This window comes from Hordeum vulgare, chromosome 1H (genome assembly GCF_904849725.1).
Source record: "Hordeum vulgare subsp. vulgare chromosome 1H, MorexV3_pseudomolecules_assembly, whole genome shotgun sequence".
Lineage (NCBI taxonomy): Eukaryota > Viridiplantae > Streptophyta > Magnoliopsida > Poales > Poaceae > Hordeum > Hordeum vulgare.
In genome coordinates this window covers 328,168,294-328,173,333 of record NC_058518.1, presented here as the reverse complement: position 1 = coordinate 328,173,333, position 5,040 = coordinate 328,168,294, and positions in this window count along the sequence as shown.

Here is a 5,040-nt window from a genome sequence, read left to right as displayed (position 1 = left end):
GAAAGGAGGGACTTGGACTTACATCCAAGTCGAAAAGAAAAAGGAAGAACAGGAACAAACGATCCCCTACCCTCATGGACATCTTTGTCAAAGAGGGCGAAGGGACTCAGAAGGAGAACGGGAACAAGGTGGAGAATGGTAGCATCAAGAAGGGCAAAACCATTCCTACCAACACAACCAGCAAACTCAATCCATTCTATGTTTTATGTTGTGCTGGTGATGGGCATGTTTATGCCAGATTTGTTGGTTCTTACTATGAGTCCATTAAATGGGCTATTTGGGTTCCTAAGACCCTTATCTCTAACATTAAAGGACCCATTCAAAAATGGGTACCTAAAACCAAGCCTTGATCTATTGCAGGAGTTTGCTTCCGGTGGGGTGTCATGGCTACTCCATAGTGGAGCAACAAATCATATGACCGGAAGCAAGGACTTAGTGGTGGATGTGCATCCTTCCCCATCTATGCCCACCCATGTCCAATTCGCCGATGCATCAACGTCAAAGGTATTGGGATTTGGTAAGGTGGTCATTTCTCATGAGTTATCTATTGAGAAGGTCATGCTTGTTGAGTCCCTTGCTTACAATTTACTTTCGATTCATCAACTTGTAATTATGGGCTTTTACACATTCTTTAATCTTGATACAGTGGTCCTTTTGTGGAGCAAGACTCTTAAAGTAGCCTATGTTGGATATGTCGAAAATGGTCTCTATGTGGTGAACTTTTCAAAGCGACCCACTAAGACCGCGACTTGTCTAGTGGCTAAAGCTGATGTGGGCTGGCTTTGGCATCGCCGACTAGCTCATGTCAATATGAGATCTTTGCAAAGTCTCCTCAAAGGGGACCATGTTCGTGGACTAACAAATGTGAATTTTGCCAGAGATCGTGCTTGTAGTGCATGCATTGAAGGGAAGCTTCATGAAACTGCTGATCGTCCAACGAATCTCATTTGCACTAAGAGGCCATTGGAGCTCCTTCATATGGATCTCTTCGGTCCTCCATCATTTGAAAGTCTTGGGGGCTGAAAGTACTGCTTGGTGATTGTTGATGACTACTCAAGATACACCTGGGTATATTTCTTCAAGAGGAAGAATGAAACTCAACAAACCGTCATCAACTTTGCTAATGGAGCACAAGGACAACATGAAGCAAAGATTTTGATGATTAGAAGTGACAAGGGCACCGAGTTCAAGAACTAAACCTTGGATGAGTTTCTAGGTGATGAGGGAATCAAACATCAATATTTAGCACCATACACCCCTAAAAAAATGGTGTGGCAGAAAGGAAGAACCGGACGTTGATGGACGTGGCAAGAACAATGATGGCAGAATTCAAATCTCCGTATAACATTTGGGCCGAAGCCATCAACACAGCATGTCATGCATCCAATCGGCTCTATATCCGCAAAGGCTTGAACAAGAACCCATATGAGATTCTCACCGGAAACAAACCCAATCTCAAGTACTTCCGGGTATTCGGGTGTAAGTGTTTCATTCTCAAGAAAGGTGCACGTTTAGCTAAATTTGATTCTAGAGCTCAAGAGGGCATGTTTGTTGGTTATGCTACAAACTCTCATGCTTACCATGTCCTCAACAAGTCCACCGGGCTCATTGAGGAAACGTGTAACGTGGAGTTTGATGAAAATAATGGCTCCCAAGTGGAGCAAAGTGGCCTCTGTGATGTAGGTGATGAAATTCGTCCCCAAGCCATAAGAAGAATGGGGATTGGTCAAATACTCCCCATTGAGGAACCCCTTGTGGCCGAAGGAGAAGGACAATGCTCTACTCAAGTGGAGCCATCATCCTCACAAGCCCCACACGCTTCCGATGAACAAAGAGAAAACCCTCAACCAGCTGAACAGGTTCAAGGACAACTTCGAGCCATCATCCTCACATGCCATGCATGAAGAACTCAACAACTTCGAGCGTAATCAAGTCTGTAAATTAGTGCCAAGACCAAAGGAGGAACATAATGTCATCGGGACCAAATAGATCTTCAAAAACAAGCAAGATGCCAATGGGATTGTGGTTCGAAACAGGGCAAGATTGGTGGCTCAAGGCTACTCCCAAATTGAGGGTATCGACTATGGTGAAACCTTTGCCCCTGTTGCTCGTCTAGAATCTATTCGCATGCTGCTTGCATTTGCTTCTCATCATAATTTGAAATTACAACAAATGGATGTAAAAAGTGCTTTTCTTAATGGTCCTTTAAATGAGTTGGTCTATGTCAAACAACCCCCGGGGTTCGAACATCCTAAGCTCCCCAATCATGTGTACAAACTTAATAAGGCACTCTATGGCCTTAAACAAGCCCCACGTGCGTGGAATAAGTACCTTACTGAGTTGTTATAAGATCGTGGGTTTGAAATTGGGAAGATAGATCCCACTCTTTTTATCAAGAAGGTCAAAGGGGATTTGTTCATATGCCAACTATATGTTGATGATATCATTTTTGGTTCCCCTAACGAATCTTTCAATGAAGAATTTGCTGCACTAATGACCGAGAAATTTGAGATGTCAATGATGGGTGAGTTGAAGTTCTTCCTCGGGTTCGAGATTAAACAAGGCTTGGAAGGGACCTTCATCAAACAAGCCAAGTATACTCAATCCATGCTCAAGAGGTTCGAGCTAGAGGATGTCAAGTCGGTCAAGTTTCCCATGCCAACCAGATGCAAGCATGACAGTGATCCCAATGGTAAAGCAGTGGATCAAAAGGTATATCGCTCCATGATTGGATCCCTTCTTTACCTTTGTGCATCTAGACCGGATATCATGTTGAGTGTAGGGATTTGTGCACGGTTTCAATCTGCACCAAAAGAAAGCCATTATATGGTTGTTAAGAAAATCTTTCGATATTTGGCTCATACCCCAAACTTTGGCCTATGGTATCCCAAAGGAGAAAGCTTCAACCTAGTGGGCTATTCTGACTCAGATTGGGCGGGAGACTGTGCGGAGAGGAGGTCAACTTATGGAGGATGTCAATTCCTTGGTCATTCACTGGTAAGTTGGTCTTCAAAGAAGGAGAATTGTGTCTCACTATCTTCCACCGAAGCTAAGTATGTGGCAGCTGCGAGTTGTTGTGTACAGTTGCTATGGATGAGGCAAACTTTAAAGGATTACGGTGTCACTTGTGATAAAGTGCCTCTTCTATGTGACATTCAAAGTTCTATCAAGATTTCCCTCAATCCGGTGCAACATAGCAAGACCAAGCACATCGATATTCGTCATCACTTCATTCGTGAACATATCAAGCGAGGTGATATTGAGGTTCACTTCATCAACACTGAAGAGCAACTTGTAGATATTTTCACTAAGCCCCTGGATGAATCAAGGTTCCGGGAGTTAAGGCATGAGCTAAATATCATTGATTCAAGTAATGTGGATTGAAACTAGGAACATTTCACCTCACTCTGCATTATATCTTGTTCTAGTTGTAGGCATGTACATAGGGGGAGTGTTGTTCTCTCAATGAACTTTCCCTACACCCATTATGCATAAATCGATCAAGTCTTTCACTTTGGCCATTATTAAATGGCACTTGTGCTTTAAAGACGAGTGTTGGCCATGAACCCAAGGATAATTCTTCGTCGTGTCATACCTTTGTCTCAAACATAGTTGGCTTCGGCCACCGCCCACCTTTCTCTCTTGTTGAAGAAAGGATACAAAATGACTAGTTAGTATATCTTGTTGGTGTTACCTTTCTCTCTACACTGACTAGTCGTTCCCCACATCATTTCCACGAACTCCTAAGTCTCTTTTTTCTTTTCTGGAGCGGTACTACCGCCAGGGGGAGGGGTACTACCGCCAGGACCCCCGCGGTACTACTGCCAGGGGGAGCGGTACTACCGCCAGGACCCCCGCGGTACTACCGCCAGGGGGAGCGGTACTACCGCCAGGACCCCAGCGGTACTACTGCTAGGGGGAGTGGTACTACCGCTAGGAACCCAGCCTATCGTGGCTTGACTAGGGATTTTTAGGGCTGTCTCAAGGGGGAGCAGTACTACCACGAGGATGGCGGTACTACCGCTATGACCCCAGCGGTACTACTACCAGGGGGAGCGGTACTACCGCTATGACCCAGCGGTACTACAGCTCCGCTCGTGACCCGAGGGCTATATAAAGGGAGAGGGAGGCATTTTTCTTCCCCCTGTTTCATCTTCTTCGTGGTGCTCTCTTCCTCTACCCGAAATCTCCTTGCTTGGATCTCCTTCCGTGGAGCCTCCCCTCTCTTTCCAGTTGGAGGGCTTGCTCCCCTCCCCCTTCCTCCTTCAAGTGCCATGGATGGAACGGAGGAGACATATTAGGAGATTTTAGGTCTAAAGTTCTTCATTGCAAATATTTTGACATGCCCTGGTTCTCCATGTTTTAGATCTCGTAGCTCTTATCATACATCTCATGGATTTGATCTAAACTTGGATCCCATTGACTAGGCTTGTCTTCATCTAGATGATCTAGAGTTCCACATGTTTTAGAACTATGGTGGTTCTTGTGATAAGTTTATCTATTAGCCATGGATCTCTTGAAACTAATCTAGTATTTTTTAGTTGTTTCAAATCTGACTAGATCTGAAAGTCAACCCCTAGCGGTACTAACGCTCCACTCGGGCGGTACTACCGCTAAGGAGGCAGCGATACTACCGCCAGCCGGGCGGTACTACCGCTGAGGAGCAGCGGTACTACCGCTAGCCCCACGGTACTACCGCTGTGACCCTAGCGGTACTACCACGAGAGCGAGCGGTACTACCGCCAGGGGGGCATTTTATTTTTGCGTGTGCTTCTTCTTATGATTTTTGAACATTGCCATGACTCCTTTTGTCGCTCTTTTTGTGCGTGTGTCTTGTGTGTCACAGGTGGTTCTCGTCGCTCGAATACTGTACGTAACACCCACTCAAAGAAGTACCGCAATCCAGAGGCTCCAGAAGGTTCCACAACTTCTAGTCTGAACCCTACAAAGAAGTCTTTCAAGAAGGTTGCCACCAAGTCCAAAGGGCCCAATGTCCGCACTATGGCTTCGAAGGACTTTGTGGCACTCCATACTCGTGAT